The sequence below is a fragment of the Ambystoma mexicanum genome, chromosome 2q (assembly GCF_040938575.1).
Source record: "Ambystoma mexicanum isolate Mex_15411 chromosome 2q, UKY_AmexF1_1, whole genome shotgun sequence".
Classification (NCBI taxonomy): Eukaryota; Metazoa; Chordata; class Amphibia; order Caudata; family Ambystomatidae; genus Ambystoma; species Ambystoma mexicanum.
Window position 1 is genome coordinate 1,465,302,101 of NC_090924.1, and position 27,148 is coordinate 1,465,329,248.

General features: G+C 44.6%; 1 protein-coding gene across 4 annotated transcripts in view; it reads right to left on the minus strand.

The window, feature by feature from the left end:
* Nucleotides 1–27,148, minus strand: part of LOC138570267 (reticulocyte-binding protein homolog 1-like) — a 312,256-nt gene that overhangs the window by 117,390 nt on the left and 167,718 nt on the right. The window lies entirely within an intron of this gene.

Below are 27,148 nucleotides of genomic sequence, written 5' to 3' on the forward strand. Positions count from 1 at the left end.
AGAACACGGGAGCCTGGGTAGGTGCGTGCAAGCTTCCTTTGCGATAGTATGGGCTGAAATGAACAGAAAGAGCTCGGGCTGGACTGGAGTATTGCAAGTTCCAGCAACACAGACAGCAGGTCAGGCACAGGGTCACATTGCTGCAGCTCTCACCTGTCTGTAGGGCAGCCCAGTGGGAAAGCAGGAGTCGGCAATCACCATCTGGTGACAATGCTCTCAACCAATCAGAGGCTTGCTGGCTCCTCTACTCCAGAAATCCAGACATGGGTGAATAAGTGAGTTCCTCCCCAATCTGGAGTGCGGCAGACGTGTGAGGGCGATGTCACAGATTGCACCAGGAGGGAGATGCACCAACAACAACCAATCACAGACATTTGCTTATTCCCCTTAAACCTGTAGACTATCACCAGCTCAGGTGCTGTTAGCAATACTTTACCACTCTCCTGGAAAGGGAAACTTGCCAGCCCGCATCTGAAAACAGTGATGATGGAATCCCTTTATAAAATATATGAACCAATGCTGCCCTCCAGTGGTTTACTTTCAAATTCCTCTTATTTAGGATTCCTTCTTGCACATGCCCCTTCCCCGGTAGGGTTATGACAAGGAAAATTCAGTAAATATTCCATGAATCAGAGCATTGACACTGAGGGGTTCCATATGGTGATATGTATGTAATCATTTCTCAGAAAGGCATTGAAACAAAGGAACAACACAAAGTAATTTTAAAAGGCGTGTTTAGATTTCTACCTCCACCTTACCTGCCAGACCAGAGCTTTCTGCTCCAGTCCTGGCGCTCCTCCCGTCTCCTGGCTACCACAAAAGAAATGGAAAAGGGACTTAGTCCCTTTTCTCTATTGCTGTGGCCATCGTTGTTTCTTTTTTTTTAATGAAGATTTAAAAACAAATAAACCATTCGCACCCTTGGCCCTCCTCCTACCCCCACCTGCGAGGCTAAGAACCCCGGGGTCATCTTTGACTCCACCCTTTCCTTCTCCGCCCACATCTCTAAAAAGTCAAATTTCCGACTGCACCTCCTCAGAGGTACTCTGCCTTTCCTCTCCTTCCCCCAGAAGCTCATGGTATCCCAAGCACTGGTTCTCTCTAGGTTGGACTATTGTAACGGCCTCTTTCTAAATCTACCTGCCTCTACTCTCTGCCCTCTGAAACTAATCCAGAACAGGACTGCAGGACTTGTCCTTGGCCTCAAGCCCTGGGATCGTATCTCTCCAGCTCTGAAATCTCTCCACTGGCTCCCAGTGGATGCAAGGATTACATTCAAAACCCTCTGCATTGTCCACATGGCTTTCTGAGGCCTGGGTCCAAAATACCTTCAGCTATCCCTCCTCAACTACCTCCCCTCTCAAGCTCTTCGCTCCTCTACCTCCAACTCCCTCAGGGTCAGTCGTTTTTCAAAAAAACGAGCTGGGGGTAGGTCTCTGTCTTCGGCTGGGGCCTCCCTCTGGAACAGCCTCCCTGCCACTCTAAAACTTGAGGAGAACCATCTCCGGTTCTGGAAGCACCTCAAGACCTTCCTCTTTTCTTCTGCCTTCGCTGCCCCTCTCCCCTGCTGATCTGTTCTCTCTTGGCACTGTGTACCAGGCCACCCTCTGTCCTTCGGGCCCAGGTACCTGCTCCCCTGCCACCCTCCCGCACTGCCTCCAGGGCCACCCTTGCACTGGGGTCTGTATCTGTACCCATACAGCCCCCCTTTTTCTTCCTGCACTTATCAGACCTACCCTGCCTGCTGCCTTAAACCTAGCACTTGCAAGTTGCTGGCTGCATTACCACTGTTTGTTGCCTTTATGATTTAATATTGTTATGTATCTGTTTCTCCTCTGCTTCGCACTTTCCACTTCTCCCTCCTTCCATGCACCCCCCTCCCATGCACTTGCGCGTTCTCAATGTCACTGGGCCTAGTAAGATCGCTGTTTTGTTCTCCCCTGTTCTCCTCCCTTGCCTTGTCGCGCTCTGAAACACTTGTGCTGTGTAAAATTAACTCAATGCAAAATCTGAAATTATTTTTCTTTGATCCTAAGGTTTAAAGAAATGTCCAGAATCAAATGCTAAAACTTAATGAAATCAGAGTCATCTATCTGGATTGCCTGGCCCGTGCCCACTCGTGTGCCAGGTTTGAGGACTGGGCGGAGTTGCGTGGGATCAGAAGAGCATGTAAAGGCCTTGGGCCTCATTACACGGTAGGTGCTAAGGGATTACCGGCACCGGTAAGGTCACCGGTGCCGGTAATCGTTTAGCCCCCTACTACGAGGTCCCTCAGAGGGTTCCGTCCTTAACGCCTTGTTTGACCACGGATTACGGATTGACACAAAAAGTCATTACCCCTACACACTCTAAAGGTAGGACTCTAGACTGGGTTGGTGACTTGAATTGCAACATCAGCATTATCAGTATAACTCCTCAAATATGGACAGACCACCATTTAATCTCATTCTCTGCCTCACTTGAACTCTCCCACCCTAAACCTACAATCATGGCCCACCACTCCCTACTAGAAGTAAAAAAGACATTACAGTTGAACAACTCTTACCACACCTCCTCCCCACCCTCAGCAATGTAGACAATATCACAGACCCGACCCTTCTTGTGGAAACCTATAACAGCACCATAACTAAGGCACTCGATCTGATCACCCCTACTAAAATCCGCAAAGGTAAACAACTTTCCCACTTGAATAATTGGTTCACACCACAACTGAAAGACCTTAGAATTCAAAAAAGAAAACTGCAATCAATCTGGCGACACTTCCCTACTGAGGAGAATTGAATTAAGCTAGCCACCCATCCCAAACAGTACAAAAAGGAAATTATTAGCACCAAAAAGAACACTTACAATGACAGAATAGTGAAAGCTAAGTCAGACACTAAGAAATTATTCTCCATTCTCCGCGAAATGGAATCACCCATACCACAAATTGACAATACTCCCAAAAACAAGCTCTGGTGTACCAGTATACAAAATGCCCTTGCAGGAAAAATTAGCTCTCTTCAAACTAATTGCAACCAAAAAAGTTGCCTTACTATTGCCAGTGGAGCATACTCCCAAGGCACAGCCCTCTCTAAACGAGCCTAATAACACTCCTCACCCCTTTGGTTTCAAACAAATACCTATACTTGAAACTGAAAAAATCATACTTTCCCTAAAGCCCTCGAATTGTAAAGGAGACAGCTGCCCTGCTCAAATTATAAAAGATGCAGCGAGAGACCTAGCCCCCTTTATCTCTAAACTGATCAACACCTCCTTTAAAACTAACCTAGTGCCTAATAACCTTAAACAGTCCTGAATCCTACCTCTGCTAAAAAAACAAACCCTTAACCCGTCCATTCTGACAAACTACAGACCTATTACCACCTTCCCCTTCCTATTTAAAATTATAGACAGGGTAGCTTACCTGCAAATCCAGGATTACCGTGAAACGAATAACCTCCTAGGCTCATGACAATCTGGCTTCCGCCCCCTTCACGGCACTGAAACAGCCCTGATTGACCTAAAGACTCAAATTGATGAGTTGAAGGATTATGGAAAATCAGCTATACTACTCCTCCTTGACCTCTCGGCAGCCTTTGACCTGGTAGATCATGCAGTGTTATGCAATCACCTTGGCTCCGCTGCCCATTTTTCAAGCGATGCCATAACCTGGGTTCAATCCTTCCTTGCTAACCAGACTATGAGAGTCTTCTCCCCCCTAGCAGCTGCTGATCCCATACAAGTCTCCTGCGGTGTCCCCCAGGGATCTTGCGTGTCTCCCACTATGTACAACATCTTTACCAAACCTTTGCTTGACAAGTTGGATAGACTGGGTGTCATCTACACTAACTACGCAGATGACACTCAGACCCTCATCCCCCATTCGGGCAACTACTTGAAAGACTCAGGTTTGGTAAACAAGATATATCTCCTCATTCAGGCATGGATGGCATCCCATGGCCTCTGCCTGAATCAAGATAAAATGGAGATCCTGATCCTTGGCACAGAGACAGCGATTAAAAAACTTGACCCAAACTATGCCTCGTTTAACATTGATAAAAATGTCATTAAAGTGATGCCTGCAGTCAAAACCCTAGGGGTCTATCTGGACTCAGCGCTCTCTTTTCAGAAACAAATTAACTCCCTAGCTTCTTCTACAGCCTACACTTGCAAATTGATCTGATCATGTAGAACTTTCCTAACAGAGGCTAGTTGCATTACCTTAGCTAACACACTCATCATATCCCGAATGGATTATTGTAATGCCCTATATGCGGTATCTAACAAGTATGTCCTTAACAAACTCCAAACACTCCAAAATAACGCTCGTAGAGTAGCCCTAAACATTCCCAACAGATCCCATGTCTCTACTTCCAGAAGGAACATACATTGGCTAAAAATGAAGCATAGAATCACCCTCAAAACCCTCTCGCTTACGTCCAAATGCCTTAACAATATAGCTCCTCCCTATCAACAAGCGAACCTCAAACCGCCCCACAAGAAGGACTACCGCCTTCACCTTGACGGTGCCCAGATACAAAAAGAATACTGCTGGCGGCTCAAGCTTCCCAGTCATAGCTGCCCGGACCTGGAACACACTCCCCTTAGAACTCAGAACGGACCAACTCTACCCAAGTTTCAGGCGCAAGGTCCTTTAGTGGATACGTTCTAATGACATTTAATGCGATCCCCCCCCTTCTAGAATTACCTGCCTGTGTGACACATCCGGACCATGCCTGTGGTCAACCCAACCCCCCTACCCGTAGTGACATCCGACCACCACTGCTAGTATATAGGAATTTCTCTTGGCCCCACCTGGACTACAATTCCTAAGAGATTGCTACCCAGCATATTTGCGTCCGACTCCTGGCATTGACTGTATAAGTATATTCAGATTGTAATGATGCCGTACTGTCCTACTGCCTTTTCTTTTTTGTGTATCACTGTAACCAAGTCCTCAAGTATCCTTGTAATGTCTGCGCCCGGCTACCTGCGGGTTTCATTTTGCGCTATATTAAATAAACAAACAAACAATGCCTGCAGAATGTCCATTCATCAGAGGCTTTCAAATCGGAACCGGGCGTTACTAGTCATATAATTCCCTGGTTTATCAGGCAGCCCAGTCTATCAAGCGATAAGCGGGCACCCTCATATACCCCCTCATGCTACCCCGGCCACCTCGTGCTACCCCGGCCAATGCTTCATAAGAGGAGGGGGCTGAGTGAATGGGAATCCACAGGATCGTCGAGTGATTCTCCAGGGCTTTAGAGTGAAGCCAATGGTGGGTGGTTCTTTGATGTGTTTTGGTAACTCATGCCATCTAAGCAGAAGCAACTGTTTCAGGGTAAGTGGGGCCAGCGCCCCTGTTAAGGAGAATTCTCATTTCATGGCTAATTTCTGTCACCTAGTGAGTCCCTCAGCAGGTTGCTGGATCCCTGGAGTTGTTTCTTTTCCACTTGGTAAGAGTGTGAGCTTTTCACCACTATTACTTTTATTTTACTATGTGTTTTCACCTGTTTTTGGGATTGTGGGCTCTGGAGCACACCACTTCAGTAGCCCCCTTCTTTGTGTGTGTCACACTGCACTTTCTGTGCAGTGGCACAGGGTTGTCGTTTAGACTTCCCACCAACTCCATTTCGGAGGTGACTACTGTCCCCCAGACAAGGGTAACGTTACCATTAACTTTACTTAGTCAAATTTAACCACAGACCCAGTACACACCATCTTACATGGAGTGCTGGAAGGGTTAACTCTTAACTCTTTTTATCTATACCTCCTAGAGCATTGTTTCGCTCTTTTAACATTTAGACATGGCTGGTGGCAGTGGTATCTACCCTAAATTTCTACTGCGGTTATCTTATATAACCGTGGTAACACTGTAGGCTATTGTGTTACCCTTAACCCTAAACCCGCTTGACCAAATCCTTTTTCGTTTGGCTCTGCTGCGGTTTATTTGCCATTTCTTTTTGTTAAACTCCTTCTTGTGTTTTACTTTGCGCGGCAAACTAGGTTTGCCTTCTTTATTCACCGTCTTTTGGCGGGCTTTCTGCTCAGAAGCCCTCCACCAGGCGCCTGGGTGTCTAGGTGGGCTGAATGTGAGGGAGGGGTGTAGTCAACCCCTGCACAGGGTATCCTAAAAAACCCAAGTCGCACTTTGTCATGATTGGCCAGGATAGTTGTCCGGGCTGGACAACCCCCCTGCTGGGTGATTGACAGCCAGGCTGTGTGAATCGGGGTTTTTCGCATAAAAGGCAAGTCTCTTGGGCTAGAAGTCAGAGAGTCGCCACTGGAACTACAAGGAACCGAAGAGAAGCGGAGAGAACGACGGCTGCTGCAACTACCCCGTCCCGGTGAAGCCCTGCTGCAGTCCTGAGCTATCTGCCCTTGAACGACTTAGAGGAGATCCAGTCTGGAGTCTCCTTCCCTTGAGCCTGGTGGGGATAACCAGCTCATCTTCCATAGCCAGAGGATCCCCTTCCTTGGTCGAAATCTCTGCACACAGCTGTAGTGGTCCGGTTAGCCATTTGAAGAGCCTCTCCTGTGTTTTTAAGGAGCGCACCTTTTATTTGTTGTCGCTGCTGCCGTCTTCATCCCTGTGTGGTGGAGACCCCCTTCAGACGTCCTCCTTCACAACGAAGCTCCAGGAATCGTGGGTCTGCGGGAAACCAACAGGAACAACTGCCAGAGCACCAGCTGCACCATTGGAATAATGTAATGTGTTCTGCTTGAGGCAACTGGGTGAGCCCCTTTTCTTCATTTCCAAGGCTTGCCCTTGGCTTCCCTCCTTCTTATAACTTTTGCTTCAGAACATTGACAATATCGAAGTACTTTTGGCTATGTAGAATCATGAACTATCTGACTGTGTGATCTTCGGCAACAGGCCCCGGTGCCACTTGACCCTGGCCCCGGCCCTTTGACTTTTGAACTCTTGTCTATAAGTGTTTCTCGATTCTGTTTGCCTAACCAAAATATTGCCTGTGATTTTTGCCTCCAACTCCCTCTGGGTATCTCAGGTGCTAAGTGTGTTTTTGCCCCGGTAGCATTTCATGTCACGGATACGCGTTTAATTAGTAGACAGAACTGTCAAAAAGCGATCGCAATCGTATTCACGGTAACATGTTTTGTGCCTAACACCGGTTCATTCAAACACAGGGTACTTACTTTGAGACTTACTGTACAAAGTGAATTGTTTAGTTGTAGTACATTTAACGTGTGATTTTTGTTTAAGTTTAATAGAAGTGTTGTGTTTATAACGAATGGTTTAAAAATAAATGTACTTTTATTTTTCTACCTGAAACCCTGAGTCAGTGTTTGCTTGAGTCACAGTAATTGTGGTCCCTTTGTGTAATATCTGCTATATCGGCTTGAGTGGATGTTTACGCTTTTGCTCCAGTGACGAGTGCAGGCATTAGAAGATACTCTCTTATGCACCCCACTGTCCTCCAGGTCTGCCATATTAATAGGCTTGCTGTGTTCTGCTGCATATACTATTGCCAGGTCAGTAATGTCAGATAATGCAACCCCCTTGACTTGAACCACAATGCAGCAGTAAAGGGGTCTGTGACAAGCTTCCATTCACATGTTGATGTCTTGTTGAAAGTCGTGTTCCCCAGATCGCCCAGTCGCTACTGCTGTATCCCCGAAGTTGGTGCTCAGTGGCATCTAATACCCCACTACTGCCACCTAACCTACCACTAGTGGAATGAATATTTACAGTGAGAGAAAACCAATTAACACGGTGCATCCCTGCAAAGCCCCCCCAATAGCTGGATCAAGTTCCCATCCATCTTAATGCTTTGATGTCTCTGCCATCGCCTCACTCAGGGATATACCTAGAATCCCTGTAAAGCCCTCCACCAGCCTAATCAAGTTCCCATCCATCTTAATGCTTTGATGCTTCTGCTATCGCCTCACTCAGGGATACACCAAGAATCCCTGTAAAGCCCTTCCACCAGCCTAATTAAGTTCCCATCCATCTCAATGCTTTCATGCCTCTGCCATCGCCTCGCTCAGGGATCTAACAAGAATCCCTGTGAAGCCCTTCTACCAGCCTAATTAAGTTCCCATCCATCTCAATGCTTTCATGCCTCTGCCATCGCCTCGCTCAGGGATCCACCAAGAATCCCTGTAAAGCCCTTCCACCAGCCTAATCAAGTTCCCATCCATCTTAATGCTTTGATGCTTCTGCTATCGCCTCACTCAGGGATACACCAAGAATCCCTGTAAAGCCCTTCCACCAGCCTAATTAAGTTCCCATCCATCTCAATGCTTTCATGCCTCTGCCATTGCCTCGCTCAGGGATCCACCAAGAATCCCTGTAAAACCCTTCTACCAGCCTAATCAAGTACCCATCCATCTCAATGCTTCGATGCCTCTGCTATCCCCTAAATCAGGATTCTACCAAAAACCCTGGTAAAGCCCTTCCACCAGCCTCATCAAGTTCCAATCCATCGCAATGCTTTCATACCTCTGCCATCGCCTCACTCAGGGATCTAACAAGAATCCCTGTAAAGCCCTTCTACCAGCCTAATCAAGTTCTCATCCATCTCAATGCTTTCATGCCTCTGCCATAGCCTTGCTCAGAGACCCACCACGCCCGGCACGACAGACTTTGAACTTATGCAGCAACGTGCGTCAGTGCAAAGATCTCTTCACTGCTTCTGTGTTCGCAGTATCTGCATAAGTATCGCTTGAGGGCGTGGTGAGTTTCACTTAAGATCCACGACACCTGTTGGACACTGAGCTTTATGGTCTAACTTCAGCTGTTTCCTGAGAATCATGCCAGTTAGATAGCTCAGCCAGCTAAGCGGCCGCCTCTGATATCTGAATGCAACCTGCAATCACATGTGCGACCTATGCCCAGGCCAACTCAAACCATCATCCTTTGTGTGTTGCGTGCTGGTAGAGATGGTCAAGGGTGATTTGTTGTGGTTTTTGGGAATACAGGTGGTGATGGATTGTCGTAACGGCAGTCTGGTTGGTCTGTTTTTTTGTTTACATGGATCAGTTTTTTACCGCTGTCTTTGGCATGCCTCACATGTAAGTACTGTGATTATGAAGAGGGGTATGAAGGTAGTGGGCCAGTTACTCATTGATTATCTTCATTATTCTTAGTCCTACTCTTCCTCATCACAGTACTTACGACCTTCCTCGCCCGTCCTGGCCATCTTGAAAAAGCTTCCATGATGTGTTGTGAGGTTTTGAAATAACATGTAGTAGTGGGAGGAGAGCCTTGCACTCTCAGTTGAGGGGTGGGGCAAGTAGGGGTATTAGTAAAAAGATGGAATGGATTCCTGAGATGGAGGTTGCGGACCTCACAAGTAGATATTGTGACGAGGAAGAGTATGGCTAGGAGTAATGGCGATTACCAGTAAGTAGTTGGGTCAGCTTAAGAAGTATGCTACGCAGGGGGGATGTTTAGCGTGCTGTGCAATCCAATTGTGCACAATGCGAGTTTTCTTTGAAAGTGTGCTGGACACATAGATTCCGTTTTGTTAAACCGTTTAGTGCATTGCAGTGACACCAACACGGTTGGAAAAAGGCGAATACGAGTCTTATGAAGCATTTCACAAGCAAATGCTTATTAAAAAATGCGCCTGCCCCAGCATTTCACACTGCAGCCTGCTTACTAGACTTGCCTGGTATTCTGATGCAAAGTCTTATAAACACGTGACGCTGCATAAGGCTCCATGGACATGACATGATGTGGCATTTATACCGCGCCTATACACAAGTGTGTCATTGCATTAGTATAAAAGCGTTTATATACACGCAGTGGCAGGCTCATATGGAAAGTGGTTGGTCCATTCCAGCGACACATCCACGGTTGGAAAAAAGGCAAATACCAGCCATATGACGCATTTCATAAGCTCCCAGTGTGTATTTACAAGCTTTTATATTAAGGCAATGGAGCATGTTTGTGAGAGTGCTCATCACAATACGAGGCTGCTGCGGCAGTGTGTTAATAAACCTCCATTACCAGAGCAGGTCGCTGCGAGAAGAAGCCGTTATTACCATAACTTGACATGTAAATATGGACTGGTATTACCGCTGGTAGTATATGAGCGCTGTATGCATGTTGCAGTGTCCTTGGATTCTCAGGAGGAACTGGGATCCCCATTTTTGTTGACAACACTTGGCCAGGAACTGCTAGCACCCTTGGTTCATTCCTGCCTCTGAGTGGTCCTCTTGTGGGGCAGATTTATTGGCTTAGAACAAACCCTCTAAAACTGGGCAAGGGGACTTTGTGGGAGAGCAGCCCGTCCTACAGAGCTCCGAGACTTCTAGTGGCAGGTCTTTGATGTCTGCAGACACCAGCAACCGCTGTCAGAAGCAGCAGCTTCACTCAATGTCAGCCTTTGCTCCCGAGGTTAGCCTCTTGGTGTGCCCTGGTTTTGCCACCTTGAAATCTCATGGCTTTCCTTCCACTTCTTATCAACGCTTCTCATGGTCTTGGCAGTCGCAGCTTCTGGCCCTGAGCTAACATATAGTCCATACAAGCGGGTGGGGAAACGTTGTTGGTAATGGTGCTGGATTATGTTGACATCCTGGGAAGGGCTTACTAAGTAAGAAGGTCCATACACCTTGTCTTGGTTCACAAGTTAATGTTTTATTTTGATTCAAGTGATTGTTGTCCTAACATGTGCAGTGCTAGTTGCATGTGAGAAGAGCCAACACGTGTTTCGACCGAAGTCTTTATCAAGGCGCAGTAAGCGATTGGTGTGAATCCTTGAATAAGGAAGTGAAAGACCACGGGACACTTAAGGATTCTGGTCCTGCATAGAAAAGGCTAGATAGCCACTGTGGTTCTGGGGTTCCATGATTGTCTGCACAGTAGCAGCGATCAAGCGCAGGGGTCTGCCACTCCTCCAAGCTCGCAAACCACCTATAACATTTAGTCCAGTTCACAAGACCTCAGATTCCACAGAAAGCCGTAGCTAGGAGTGACCCCATTTCTTTTACCCTCGGGTCACTGAAATGGCTCCTGTTTGCAAACAGAGGCCAATTCCATGCTCTCTTCCTCCGTCATAGCATTTTCACTCAGAGTTTAGTGTGAGCTCTGCTCTTCCTCAGCGTCAACAGTGGACAAGTCTCTCAATGCTGCGATAACTGCATCTTCCAAACTTAAGAAGTCCATTCCAGATGACTCTAATATCTCTGGGTACAAAATGCAGAATTAGATCAGGCATTACTCGAGTACCCCTGAGTCCTACAATCATTATTAGAAGAGTCATTCCTGGGCCTACATACAGAATTAGAGTAGGTATTACTCTAATATCTCTGGGTACAACATTCAGTATTAGAGCAAGCATTACTCGAGTACCCCTGGTTCATACACACATCATTAGAAGAGTCATTGATTGAGTACACCTTAGCCTACATACAGTATTAGAGTAGGTATTACTCTAATATCTCTGGGTACCGCATTCAGTATTAGAGCAGGCATTACTCGAGTACCCCTGGGTCTTTACGGTCATTAGCATTAGAGTAGGCATTACTCTAATATCTCTGGGTACAACATGCAGAATTAGATCAGGCATTGCTCGAGTACCCCTGAGTCCTACAATCATTATTAGAAGAGTCATTCCTGGGCCTACATACAGAAGTAGAGTAGGTATTACTCTAACATTTCTGGATACAGCATTCAGTATTAGAGCAGGCATTATTCGGGTACCCCTGGTTCATACACACATTATTAGAAGAGTCATTCCTGGGCCTACATACAGAATTAGAGTAGGTATTACTCTAATATCTCTGGGTACAGCATTCAGTATTAGAGCAGGCATTACTCGAGTACCCCTGAGTCCTACAATCATTATTAGAAGAGTCATTCCTTGGCCTACATACAGAATTACAGCAGGTATTACTCTAATATCTCTGGGTACAGCATTCAGTATTAGAGCAGGCATTACTCGAGTACCCCTGGTTCATACACACATTATTAGAAGAGTCATAGAATGAGTACACCTTAGCCTACATACAGAATTAGAATAGGTATTACTCTAATATCTCTGGGTAGAGCATTCAGTATTAGAGCAGGCATTACTCGAGTACCCCTGGGTCTTACGGTCATTAGCATTAGAGTAGGCATTACTCTAATATCTCTGGGTACAACATGCAGTATTAGAGCAGGCATTACTCGAGTACTGCTGGGTCCTACAGTCATCAGCATTAGCGTAGGTATTACACTAATATCTCTGGGTAAAACATTCAGTGTTAGAGCAGGTATGACACTAGTACCACTGGGTCCTACAGTCAGCATTAGAGCAGGCATTACTCTAATATCTCTACGTACAATTACTTTTAGATCAGGCATTACTCGAGTACCCGTGAGTCCTACCGTCATAAGTATTAGAATAAGCATTACTCTAATATCTCTGGGTACAACATTCAGTATAAGATCAAGCATTACGCAAGTACCCGTGGATCCCACAGTTTGTACTAGAACAGACATTAGTAATTAACTCAGGTCATAAATTGTCAGCATTAAAAAAAGCATTTTTCTAGTACCTAGTACATCTCCACAATCTAAAAAGTACCTCGCCAGTCATTCTGCTAGGGGATCTTAATCTAGGATTTAACGACCTTGAAGACCAACAAGCAACCATCGCGGCCAATATCCTGACAGAACTTGGCTTCACCAAAAGAGTGAACTTACCTACACACAACAAAGGGAGAATACTCGATTGGGTGGCGGATCACAACAGCAATGCCTTGATTACCTCCATTAACCCTCAAGTCTGGACTGACCACCACCTCCTGTCATTTACATTGGCAACTAAAAGACCTACTGCTAAGCCGAGTCTACCCACTCCACCTACACTAACTAAGAACATAAACAATATGACGGTGGACAAACTCATACCCGCATCCTACCTACTCTCAACTCACTACCAGACAATATGGAGCCTAATTCGTGCGTTAATGAATACAACAAAATCATGACTACAACTCTTGACACCATTGCTTCCCTAACATTGAGACATAGCAAACCTAAAAGCCACTTAAATTCCTGCTTTACCCCACATTTGAAAAAACTGAGATGTGATAAGAGAAAATGCGAAACTTCTTGGAGGTTACTACCCTCTGCTTAAAATAAAACTAACCTAATCAACATATCATCTCAATACAAAAAAAGATATACTTTTGGCAAAACAAGAAACATATAACAACAGAATCTTGCAAGCCAACTCAAACATCAAGGAATTATTTGTAATTCTAAAAGAATTAGAGACACCAATCCCAGTACAAGATAAAACCTGGTGCTCTATTATTCAGCACGCACTAGTCAACAAAGTCTCCACCCTTCAGGACAAAATAGCACAAAATAAAGTTTCCTTAGCCTCTAAGACCTCAGCCAATAATAACTCTTGCCCTCCCACAAACCCCCACTCTGCTTCAGGTTCTTCAAAATCTCTATTCTCGAGGTTGAAAAAGTTATACTCCGCCTCAATCCATCGAACTGCCAGGGCGACCAGTGCCGAGCACAACTAATTAATGATGCTGCAAGAGCATAGCGCCTTCCATTTAGAAGCTTATCAACGCCTCTTTTGCCTCAGGCACCATCCCAAGCAAATTTAAAGAGTGTTGGGTACTCCCTCTACTTTAAAAAAAGACATTACACCCAACATACCGACCAATTACAGGCCTATCACTACAGTACCATTCCTTATTAAAATTGTAGACAAGGTGGCATTTCTCCAAATACAGAAATACCTGGAGCTTAACCAACTCATAGGAGCCCGCCAATCAGGTTTTCAGCCACAACATGGCACGGAAACAGCCTTAATTGATCTCAAGGCCCCAATTGATGAGCTCAGGGACAAAGGAAAATCAGCATTGCTTCTCCTTCTCGACCTCTTGGCTGCATTAAACCAGGTGGACCACAAGATCTTATGTAGACAATTGGACTCAGCAGCCCATTTCTCCAAGGAGGTCATGGTCTGGATACAATCCTTCCTCAGCAACAGCACCATGAGAGTCTTCTCCCCCTCAACAGCTGCAGACCCCAACCCTATCACCTGCGGAGGGCCCCAGCGATCGTGTGTCTCACCCACTCTGAACAATATATTTACCAAGCCCCTTTTTGATGATCTGGACCATCTTGTTATCACCTGCACCAACTATGCAAATAATACTCAGATTATCCTACCACTTACTGGGGATTATGTTGAGGATTTGGCCTTGGTAAACAGATTTAACATCATCATTCAGGCATGGGTGACTACTCACGGTCTCTGCCTGAATGATGACAAAACTGAGCTCATTATCTTGGGTACCACACTCAACCTCAAAAGACTTGGCCTGAATACACCTCCTTCATCATTGACGGTAACCTCATCAAAGTTGCCACAGAGGTAAAAACCTCAGGTTTTTACCTCAATTCCACCCTCAGATTTACCAAACAAGTAAACACTTTGGCATCTTCCACTGCATATACATGCAAATTAAACAGAGCGGGTAAACAGTTCCTATCCACGAACAGCCGCATCATCCTGACCAGAGTCTCATCTTGTCGAAACTGGACTACTGTAATGCCTTATATATTGGTGCCAATAAATATATTGTCAAGCGAATACAGACACTCCAGAACAATGCCAATAGCACTGCTCTTAGTATAACAAGGAAAGAGCACATCTCTGAGATCAGGAGACAACACAACTGGTTATCTATCAGCGATAAAATCCAATTGAAACAGCTTCACTCACCTACAAATGCCTAAACAATGAGGCGCCATGCTACCTTACTAAGAGAACTACTAGAAAATACTCAAGCAGGCCCACGAGAACAGTTAACACTAACTGCCTAGCCATGCGAAGATTCAAATTATGCAAAGTCAGGGCAGTAGTTTCCCAGTGAAGGCAGAACAGCTTCGGAACTCCTTGCCTCCCTCCTTGCGAGCTGACCAAACATTCATTAAATTTAGACAGCATCTCAAAATCTGGCTTAAAGATAAGGACCAGTAAGTCACCTGCCTCCTACCCTTCTCGCTTTGTAAATAGATCTCAGACTGCCTTAAATTATGTTCCTGCTTGCACAGAGCTTTCTCTGTATTACATGTATCTATATACCTACTAGGTACCTACTATATGGTGTATTGTCATGATATGTATGTATATATCGTTTTATGTTCCTGCTTCTATAATGTCTTCTTGTCACATATGCATTTATGTACCCAATATGCACCCACTTTATTGTGTATTTTCACAACTTGTATGCTTTTTGCCATTTGTAACCTAAGTTGAAAGTCTTTGTGTATCCTCTGCGCCCTGATACCCTCGGGTCTGGTGCACATTATAAATAAATAAAAAAACAACAAACCTCAGAGTCATGGAGTCAGTATTGGAACAGATGTTACTCAAGTACCATAGGGACCTCCTGTCAATCTTGGTAAATACATTACTCTAGAGCCCCTGGAAGCTTCCGTCACTATCACAATAAATGTGATTCTAGTACTCAAGGGGCCGCAATCATTATTAGAACATCCATTACTTGTGTGTGTTTCAGTCCTGCCATCAGTATTAGAAGAAACATTCTCTTCGGGATCCGGGGCCCTATAAGTAATGTACTTACTGTATCAGTGCCCTGCGGTCTGTACACTGACAGGTCCCCATCCAGTAACTGGAAGGAGTACTAGGGATGGGGTTTTTCAGTTCCTAATAACCATGCAGCCAACACAAGGACAGACAGTACTAGTATACACATTTCCTCCAGTATCTCAGGACCATGCAGTGTTTACTGGTATACACATTTCCTCCAGTACCTCAAGGGGCGTGCAGTGTGTACTAGTATACACATGTCCTCCAGTACCACAGGACCATGCAGTGTGTACTAGTATACACATGTCCTCCAGTACCACAGGACCATGCAGTGTGTACTAGTATACACATGACCTCCAGTACCTCAGTACCTCAGGACCATGCAATGTGTACTAGTATACACATTTCCTCCAGTATCTCAGGACCGTGCAGTGTTTACTAGTATACACATTTCCTCCAGTACCTCAGGACCATGCAGTGTGTACTAGTATTCCCACATCCTCTAGTACCTCAGGAACATGCAGTGTTTACTAGTATACACATGTCCTCCAGTACCACAGGACCATGTAGTGTGTACGAGTATACACAAGTGCTCCATTATCTCACGACCATGCAGTGTGTACTAGTATACACATGACCTCCAGTACCTCAGTACCTCAGGACCATGCAGTGTGTACTAGTATACACATGTCCTCCAGTACCACAGGACCATGCAGTGTGTACTAGTATACACAAGTCCTCCAGTACATCACGACCATGCAGTGTGTACTAGTATACACATGACCTCCAGTACCTCAGTACCTCAGGACCATGCAGTGTGTACTAGTATACACATTTCCTCCAGTACCTCAGGACCATGCAGTGTGTACTAGTATACCCACATCCTCTAGTGCCTCAGGAACATGCAGTGTTTATTAGTATACACATATCCTCCAGTACCACATTCAGTGTGTACTAGTATACACACATCCTCCAGTACCTTAGGACCAAGCAGTGTGTACCAGTATACACATTTCCTCCAGTACCTCAGAACCATGCATTGTGTACTCGCATACACATTTCCTCCAGTACCTCGGCGCCATGCAGTGTGTACTAGTATACACATGTCCTCCAGTACCACAGGACCATGCAGTGTGTACTAGTATACACAAGTCCTCCAGTACATCACGACCATGCAGTGTGTACTAGTATACACATGACCTCCAGTACCTCAGTACCTCAGGACCATGCAGTGTGTACTAGTATACACATTTCCTCCAGTACCTCAGGACCATGCAGTGTGTACTAGTATACCCACATCCTCTAGTGCCTCAGGAACATGCAGTGTTTATTAGTATACACATATCCTCCAGTACCACAGGACCATGTAGTGTGTACTAGTATACACAAGTGCTCCATTATCTCACGACCATGCAGTGTGTACTAGTATATACATTTTCTCCAGTACCTCAGGACCATGCGGTGTGTACTAGTATACACATTTCCTCCAGTACCCCAGGACCATGCAATGTTTACTAGTATACACATTTTCTCCAGTACTTTAGGACCAAGCAGTGTGTACCAGTATACACATTTCCTCCAGTACCTCAGAACCATGCATTGTGTACTCGCATACACATTTCCTCCAGTACCTCGGCGCCATGCAGTGTGTACTAGTATACACATGTTCTTCAGTACCTCAGGACCATGCAGTGTGTACTATTATATACAAGTCCTCCAACCTCAAAACTTCCAATACTAGATTTCATATTAAACACAATTTGAGTTTAGAAGAAAACAAAGCCCTTTCCGAACTGGCATCTAATGATGCCATTGTGATTAAGCCGGCAGATAAGGGTGGTGGGATAGTTGTCATGACTAATACCCAATATTTGGAAATGGTTAATAACTTACTGAACGATCCAACAAGCTACAAAAAATTGAAAAAGGATCCCTCAAAGGACATCAAAGTGGAAACTGATCAAGCAGCAAAATATGCTTTTGACCGTAATTGGATCACGGAAAATGAATATGATTACTTAACAACTAGTCAGGGTCGCACTCCAACCCTTTATGCACTTCCAAAGATACATAAAAACACAACAAACCCACCCGGACGCCCCATAGTCTCAGGCTGTGGGACCATACTTGAACCATTATGCAAATGTATTGATACGTTCTCAAACCATTGAGCACCGAAACAAGTACCTATTTACGTGATACCATGAATACCATTCAAATTTTTGAACACCTTGAATTCGATCCCAGCAAACACATTTTAGTCACAATGGATATAACCTCTTTATACACCAGCATTCCCCAGGCACAAGTATTAGAATGCATGTTGGAACTTCTGACAGAATCCAATACCCAACAGAGAGTGCCAATCAATTTTATTTTAGAATTGATGGAAATAGCACTATGTAAAAACTATTTTGAGTTTAATGGAATTTTTTTCCTACAGATAAAAGGCACTGCGATGGGTGCGGCTTTCGCAACCAGTTTGGCTATTCTCTTCATGGCGAAATTTGAAACTGAACACATTCTTTGTGAATCCAATCCCTTCCAAAAATCAATTTTACATTGGAAACACTACATAGACAACATCATTTTTATTTGGGAAGGACCAGAAAATGAACTCTTACAGTTCTTCTCCTGGCTTAACCAGATTGATGTGAATATTCAATTTACACTTGAACATTCCAACAACCAAGTCATTTTCCTCGACCTAACCATCGGGTATCAAGATGGCCAGCTTAAATGCAGCCTACACAGAAAATCTAGTGCCAGAAATACTTTATTACACTATACAAGTGATCACCCTCGGCACCTCAAGGACAACCTCCCGTACGGGCAGTATCTCCGCGTAAGAAGGACCTGTTCTGACATCCATGATTTTAACCAACAAGCGGACGAATTGGACACTAGACTCCGAGAGAGAGGCTATCCCAAAACCCTCATTAAGAGATCTAGGAAACGGGCACGATGCACGGATCTTACTCACCACCAAAACACAACAAACCGAGAGTAACAACATGACTTGTGTTCTTACACACGGTACTTTAGCTTTTCGAATTAAGAAACTTATCCTAAAATATTGGGACATTATTAGACTGGACCTTCCAGAGGAACCTTTACCTCGATTTGCTTTTAAAAGGGCTCCCAACATTCAAGATAAACTGATACACTCCAGTTTTAGTAAGAATCCCCCAAAAACTCGCTTATGGGATCTACGTTCGGTCAAGGGCCACTACCCATGTGGCTCATGCAGTGTCTGTCCCTTTACAAGAAAAATGAAAGATTTCAAAATAAATGACCGGTTATGGACTTTGCCTAACCTGACCAATTGCAAAACCAAAAACGTGATTTACTGCATTGAATGCCCATGTGGACTAAGGTATGTTGGTCAAACTAGCAGAGCAGTTCACATTAGGATTGCGGAACACCGATCACGGATACGATGTAAAATGGTCACAGCACCCCTGGTCAATCACTACATGACTGCCAATCACTCACCCAATAATGTATTGTGGTGGGTACTGGAAACAGTCAAAAATTCTACCAACATACACAAAAGTCTGTTGGACAGGGAGGCAAGGTGGATTTTTCGATTAGGTACTCATATGTATGGCCTAATTGAGGAATTTATCCCACCCTTATAACGGTGCTACATACCTCGTTGACATCTTAGTATCCGACAACTTAACCTGATAAGTGCATTCTAATTTGTCCAAATATTATCTGTATTCTTTCCGGTTTTCTGAACAACTCCAGTTTTAACATTGTTCGCAGCCTTTCCTCATTTATTTCAGGACTAGCAGTTTGTTTCACCGGCAGGTGCCTATTTATATTTCAGTAAAGCATGTCAACACATTAGGCAGATCGTACCTTTTGACGCACATTTTTTTCGCATCATGTTCTTCGTTGTGCCCGGCCGCATTAGGTGCTTCGCACACTTTGAGGCTCCATGCAGACACCCGCTACGCTACCGTTAGGTCCCGTTTTCCAGGGCATTGACTGTCCTGCAGGGTGTGTTGCACAAAACCACTCGGGATTGGCTGCGCTCTGCAAGCCAATCGTGACAGAGGTGTGTCAGTCTGACACTACCACGTCACAGCGAGGCTTCCCATACGCTACGCGTTACCTCTCCTTCGAGGCATCATCACGCTGCAAGCTCCAACATAAGGTATGCTCGCAACATAGCCCTCTCTGCCAGACGCACGCAGGCACTTTTACTGACAGCATCGGTTCCGGCTACATTCTTTCGTCCGTGCGAGTGGACGGTAAACTTTTGTGCTCGCACTGTTCTCTCCTTATGAAACCATTTCATTCTTCAGCACTCTAACGGGCTCAGTAATTAACTTTCTTCCTTTTCTAACTCATGCATCCTTTTACAAACTCATGCACTCTATGTATTCTTGAATATTATGCATGATTTTGATGAGCTTTTTAATGTAGATGCTCTTTAATTTGCTATGGCTTTGATGAGCCCAGTTATCTAAGATTTTTCAACTTGGTATTAAACATGTTCTACTTCCTCTCTTTGTTTTCCTTTTTTGCGTAGATCAGTTATTTATTACTGGATCAGCGTCCCTTAATTGGACATCCATTTGCCAACAGCTTGTGGCAGTCCTTCTCCCTTCGTTCCGAAGTTGGAATTTTGATACTGGCCTTGTGAGAATCAATTATACCTTCATATTCAGGTATACCTTTTTCTTTCACATTTTTCTGCCTCTAATGCTTCCTATGATAGATCTTCCAATCTTCAAACATTTATTTGAGCTATTTTCTTACATTATTTGACTTTTAGTGATGTCTCTCCTCAGTCCATGCTGCATCACGCTCCACCCTGAGTTGGGCTTTGCGTCTAGAATTTCTGCCTTTGATGAATTCCACCCACATTCATTTTGGGTAAGGTTCCCCTCTTAGGTAGATTCCAATTAGTAGTCTGATTAAATTAACAATTGCTTGGCCTGAGTAGTTAGGGCCTTAATACTTGATAACCCCAGGTCATGTGTTATCTCCGTGTTTTATTTATTATTTTATGTACATATTCATTATGTGATGGATTGCTTTGTCTGCTTCCCCGTAGGGAATAACATCAGTTACTCAGCCCCGAGGAAGGCGGTTCTCTAAAGAGGCCCTACAGGTGGCCCGCCGAAACGTAACAGTGGTCTCATTTAGTTGAAACTCATTCTTTTGTTTTCATTATTGTTTGAGACAATGACTTCTGCACCAGAATAATGTGAAATGTTTACGTAGGCAGGCCTGTATTATTGCATTTATATTATTTCTGCACTTGGTTGTCCTTACGCACTTGTTTCAGGCATATTCAAGCATTTGTTCTATGCATCTGTTGTAAATCCTTCTATTATATATTTGCCAAAAACATAGGAGTTTGTGTATTTGCTATATGTATTCACTTTTGTGTTTGATGTGATTCTGCATTGCTCTGTGTTTCTCTTGGACAGCCCGGGTAGTTTCAAGTTAGGATATCCATTTGTTGGATACTGAGGTAACCACAATTAGTAGCTTTCTCTGAGTTTACTTTTCACAGCTTGTGCACAGACTCCAGTACCTCAGGACATTCAGTGTGTAGTAGTATACACATTTCCTCCAGTACCTCAGGACCATGCAGTGTGTACTAGTATACACATGACCTCCAGTACCTCAGGACCATGCAGTGTGTACTAGTATACACATTTCCTCCAGTACCTTAGGGCCATGCAGTGTTTACTAGTATACACATTTCCTCCAGTACCTTAGGGCCATGCAGTGTGTACTAGTATAAACATTTACTTCAGTAGCTTAGAACCCTGTAGCCAGTATAGAATAAGCTTGTCTTCCATTACCTCACAAACCAGCAGTCAGTACTATGGCAGACATTCATTCCAGTACTTCACAACCCAGCAGTCAGTACTATGGCAGACATTAATTCCAGTACTTCACAAACCAGCTTTCATTGCAGTGTTCGCCTTTTATAGACACTCCCTTTCAGCCAGGGCCATTTTAAAGAATCGTGGGGCCCGAGGCACAGACTCCTTTGGGGCCCCCTCTGAACCAAAGAAATGACGGGATACAAAATCCCTGGCCGCCGCCCCAACATTGGGATCACAACCCACAGCTTGACATTTTGTCTAAGTACAGGAAACCTTTTATCAACATCAGCCACGAGAAAGGTGTAGTTAAAATGCAGGGCACAGATAAGTAGCCGTATGAAAAAGACACACATACCCCAACATAGCGAGAAGACTCAGATTAGCAGTCTCATTAAAAGTGAAAGTGCTCAACCATGTAGAAAGATTGCATAGATTTAGGATTTAAGTCATAAGCTATGGTTTTGAAGTGGTTTTGCTATTAGTGAGCAAAGAAACAAATGGCTTTGTCGTGGGCAAGATATCAATGGTCACGATTATTATATACAATTCAACATTGTAGCCATTAAAACCATGAGTGAGACTTTTTTTGAAGAGCACGCACTTAGAACTAAATGACTCTTAGACAAAGAGTGCCCGATTCTCGGCTAAGTGTAAATTGCTGAAAATGTCGGGTTATATTTTACAGACATGTTCGGTAATTAACACCTATTCTGATGGTCTCTGATTTCACAAAGGGCGCACACAATGTACCAGCTCAGGAACCTGTGCGCCTGTTGCCAGTATTGGCTGGCAACCACCAGTCCTGCAAACAGGTCGTTTGATTGTGTACTCTGGTGTTGCGGCTCCACATTAGTGACAGTGTAAAAATGATGGACACATACACTACCTCCATTAGCGGTGGTATGTTTATTGCGCTATCTTGCACTTTCACTATTGTGGAGGAGTGTGACAACCTACCATACACATCTAACTAGACATGTGTCTCTTTGCACTGATAAAACACGACAAAGTGCTTCTCAATTGTGTTGGTTTTAAGTCAATATCTTGCACATAATAGAAAATAACTCTGCAACGTTCCTATAATGACCTGATTATTGCCTCGTGTGGTGTTGGAGTGAGTACTTTGTGAGGATCGTTTTGCAGTGCTGCAGAAAGCTTAGAAATAAATGGAATGCAAAAAGGGGTGTTTTGGGGAGCGCTTCTGTTAAATTGTAAATGTGCAAATACATGAAACTGCTGCCGAAATCTTGCAATCCGGCCATTAATTATAAAAACACAGAGGAGATGCAGGCAGTTTGTGACACAGCAGCATCATCCTCTGCACCAGCGCCCAGGGCCACTTGAGAATGAGGATGGTACATGGGCATCAAGAAAAGGTGCAATGAAGCATGGTGTGTACCATGCTCACTGCACCCTGAACAGGATTGGGCCCTGAGAACGTTCAGAAGTTTACACACTGGAAATGTGGACAGGTTCGGCAAAACAAGACTAAATGAGTTGCCCAGGATTACACATGTTGGTTAGCAGGTGAAGCTGAGATTTGAGCCCAGTCTGCAATTACTGCACTTGACCACATTATTTCCCAGTTCTTATCATAGAGCAAGGTGCAACTATTTGTGAGTGTATCACTTTCATGAACTAAAATAATGCCTTTTTGTTTTAAGAACTGAATTGGAAAGTACATAATTCACATAACAGCCAAATATGACAACATTTAAAAACAACATTTTCTAGAAATATGTTAGGCAAAAGGACAGTAATTCTAGCTTCATGTTCACTCCCATCAAAGCAAGAATACTAGCACCACAATATGAATAGAACCCATTCCACTCAAATGGCCTTCATGAAAAGAAATATCAAGCACTAGGCTCATCAACGCCACCCGTACAGCGCAGTACAATACAGTGGCAGAAGATGATTTGTCCAGGATCACTGTGTCTTCCGATGGAAAAGCCGGGATCCGGGATATGAGCTTCAACACTTTGGTTCCAATGTCTCGAATTTGACAACCTAATCACCTCTCCCTCCTAACACCTTATGCTGCTCCTTGGGAAGTGGTTGCCACTTTTAAGAACCCTCATTTGTAGTTTGTAGGTTCTAGAAGCAGATTTGACCATCTCTTTATGGGCTTCGGTTGGATGTTTTATCCAGATTACTTCAGATCGGCGCTTATTTGCTCTTAGGTTCTGGAGGTTCTCACTGAACCAATAATTGGGATGGGAGATGGATTTAGCTCTGCGAGGTCCCGTGGGGCAACCATATCTACAGCTGTTTCCATGGTTTTAGTGCAGAGATCTGCCAGTGCATCTGCGTTATTAGCCCAGTGTGCCAGGTGTTCAGGATGGAGATCGGAGACAAGGGGTGACATGCTATTTTTGGTGATTTTGCGAGAGCTTCGGGCCCTTGTCGGTGGTAATAGGATACCAGTATTGTGGTCATCCTGTGCTTGAGGTATGTTGAAGTTAATGATGAAGTGGTCAGACCAAGGGCAAGGGGAGATGCCACTGATGGATATCTCACACTTTAATTCCATGGCAATCATGGCACTCATATTTATCAGTATGCATTTCAACATTCGGCATGGCACATGATCTATATATAACCCACAGGAGGGTGACGATACTACAGGATCTGTGCTATCATGACTGCACAGTGAACATACAAATCATTATGGGATTAATTGATCCAAGCAAAATGTACTGGTCAGCAACAGCCTGGCTGCAGGCTTGGCACCTCAGCAGCTCACCATCAAGCAAGGTATGTGTTATTTTAGTTTTGTAAAACAAATGGGCACTGACTGATTTCAATCAGGAAGCCATGTGGGGCTCCTCCAGGGTGAGGGCCCAGGGCACATTCAGCTTTTGCCCTCCCATAAAGACGTCTCTGCTTGCAACTGGCTGGGGTTGCCTTGATCTAATTGCAGCGGCTAGCATAATAGGAAGTGTGGGCCTGAGAGTTCTGATTAGCCTCTGATTAGTACTTTTCAAAAATAATTTATTTATGATGTGCTGAAAACCTCAAAGAGGCCCCAAAGCTCAAAATAGCCAAAGGCATTAAATAAATACATAAGATAAATGAGATCAGATCTAGGCAGTCAAGCAGTAGCACAGCAGAAGATCAAGACAAGAAAACACTAACATTTGAAAAGCAATGGGCCTCATTACGACTGTGGCGGCCATGGAATGAACGGTGCCGGTAAGGGACCGGCACTGTTCATTCCGGGCTGCCACATTACGAGTTTTGCAGCGGGACCCGCTCTGTACGCCTAGCCAGACCAGACGTGCAGAGCGGGAACCGCAAGCAGAACAGGATGCTAACAACGGGCCCGTCATTAACGGGCCCATTGTTAGCATCCTCCCCATTCCCATTGAGCCCTATGGGGGCTCAAATGGGAATGAGGATGTACCGGGTCCCGGTCCCGCAAAAGGGAATTACCGGGCCCTCCAAGGTCGGAATGGGCCGGTAATTCCCTTTTTTCGGGACCCGGACACGAGTTTGGAGGTAGCCATGCCAGTAATGACAACATGGTTACCTCCAAACTCGCAATGAGGCCCAATGTCTTAAGTCTCAGGGAAGTCAGAGATGAGCCCGAGTTTAGGCTGAGTTTATTGCATAGATGAGGTGCTATAAAGTCAATAGAGCGACCTCCATGGCGCGCAAGCTTAAAATGTGGAGACTAGCAATGCTTTGGTGGAAGAGCGCAGTTGCCTGCCAGGTCTAATCCTTAAGGCACTGTGGCACACTGTGGACCTCTCTGCAGCCTTCGACCTGGTGGATCATGATGTGCTCTGCACCCACCTAGAAACAGCTGCCCATTTCTCCACACATGCCATCGCATGGATCAAATCATTCCTAACCGGTAGAACTATGAGAGTCTTCTCTATTTCTGCTGCTGCTGACCCTGTATCCATCACATGCGGAGTCCCACAAGGTTCTTGTGTCTCCCCCACTATGTACAACATCTTCACGAAGCCCTTGTTCGATGATCTAGATAATCTGGGTGTCACCTACACTAACTATGCGGATGACACTCAGATTCTCATACCACTTTCAGGGGATTATGAACAAGATTTGGCCTTGGTGAACAAGATTTATCTCATCATTCAGGCATGGATGGCCACCCACGGGCTATGCCTGAATGATGACAAAACGGAACTCATCATACTGGGGAACACACAAAACATCAATAGACTAAAAGAAGAATACTCCTCCTTCGTCATAGACGGTAACACTATCAAGGTGGCAAAAGAGGTAAAAACATTAGGGTTTTACCTTGACTCCCACCTCACCCTAACCAAACAGGTGAGAGCAATTGCATCCAGCACCGCATATACCTGCAAGCTGATTAGAGCCGCAAAACCATACCTATCCACTGCCAACTGCCTAACCCTTGCTCGAGCACTAGTGCTGTCGAAATTGTACTATTGCAACGCACTATATATAGGGGCCAATAAACATACGTTGCAAAAAATTCAAACACTACAGAACAATGCTCTCAGAGCTGCCTTAGGAATTTCAAGAAGGGAGCATATTTCAGAGGCCAGAAGACAATCCAACTGGCTCTCCACAGCGGACAAAATCAAACTCAAGACAGCTTCTCTAACTTTCAAAAGCATCAACCATCTAGCACCCAAATACCTAGCTGCTAGATTCAACAGAAAAATCTCCACTAGACCCACCAGAGAAGCATACTCCAACCAGTTAGTGATACCCCCATTTAAATTAAGTACGGCCGGAGGAAACAGCTTCTCGGTCAAAGCTGCCCAGCTTTGGAACTCCCTCCCGCCCGGCCTGAGATCTACCCAATCCTATGCTCTCTTCAGATCTAACTGTATCAATTGGATCAAAGAAAATGACCGATAGTCCCGCCCTACACTAACATAACCACTGTTCTACAGACGTACTATGTACATAATTATATACTCTCTATCTTCCTACTGCATATTTCCTGTATATTTTATGCTATATGTATATATTATGCACAATGTATATTCTCCTTACTGTCCTGCATTATTTAATTTCTACGATGTATAACCACTACTTGTAAACATGCGCAACCTGTAAAGTTTAAAGTATCCTTGAACAACGCGCCCGGTTACCCTCGGGTCTGGCGCGCGCTATAAATAATAAACAAACAAACAAACAAACAAGCAATATGCACACCTATGCGTGGTGGTCTGCACTTTGTGCTGTATTCTGGCTGCACCTGGAAGCCAATGTAATGTTCTCAAGGTGGGTGAAATGTGCTGGTGACGAGGAATTTCCGCAACTAACCGAGCAGCTGTGTTCTGCACCACTTGCAAGCGTCTGAGATCTGTCTTATTGACTCCAGCAAGCAGCGCGCTGCCATAATCAATTTTAGAATAGATGATTGCCCTGGCAATAGTGACCCTGTGGTGATCAGACAGCAAGGCACTTAACTGTCCAACAATCTGAAGATAGTAACTGCTTGAGCTAATGGTGGGGTTTGTATGTGCAACCATGGACAGAGCTGTACCAAGGGTGACTCCAAAGAGACTTATCTTAACACATGGTCTTATTAGAGCAATTGTTCTCAGTAAAATAATCATAGGTTTTAACAAATAGTTTTGCCTTAACAATTTGGCAGTGGCAGACATTTCCTCCAGGACCTCAGGCCCTTGCAGACAATACTGTGACAGGCATTTCCTCCAGTACCTCAGGACCTTGCATTCAGTACTAGGACATACATTTCCTCCAGAACCTCAGGCCCTTGCAGACATTACTGTTACAGGCATTTCCTCCAATGAC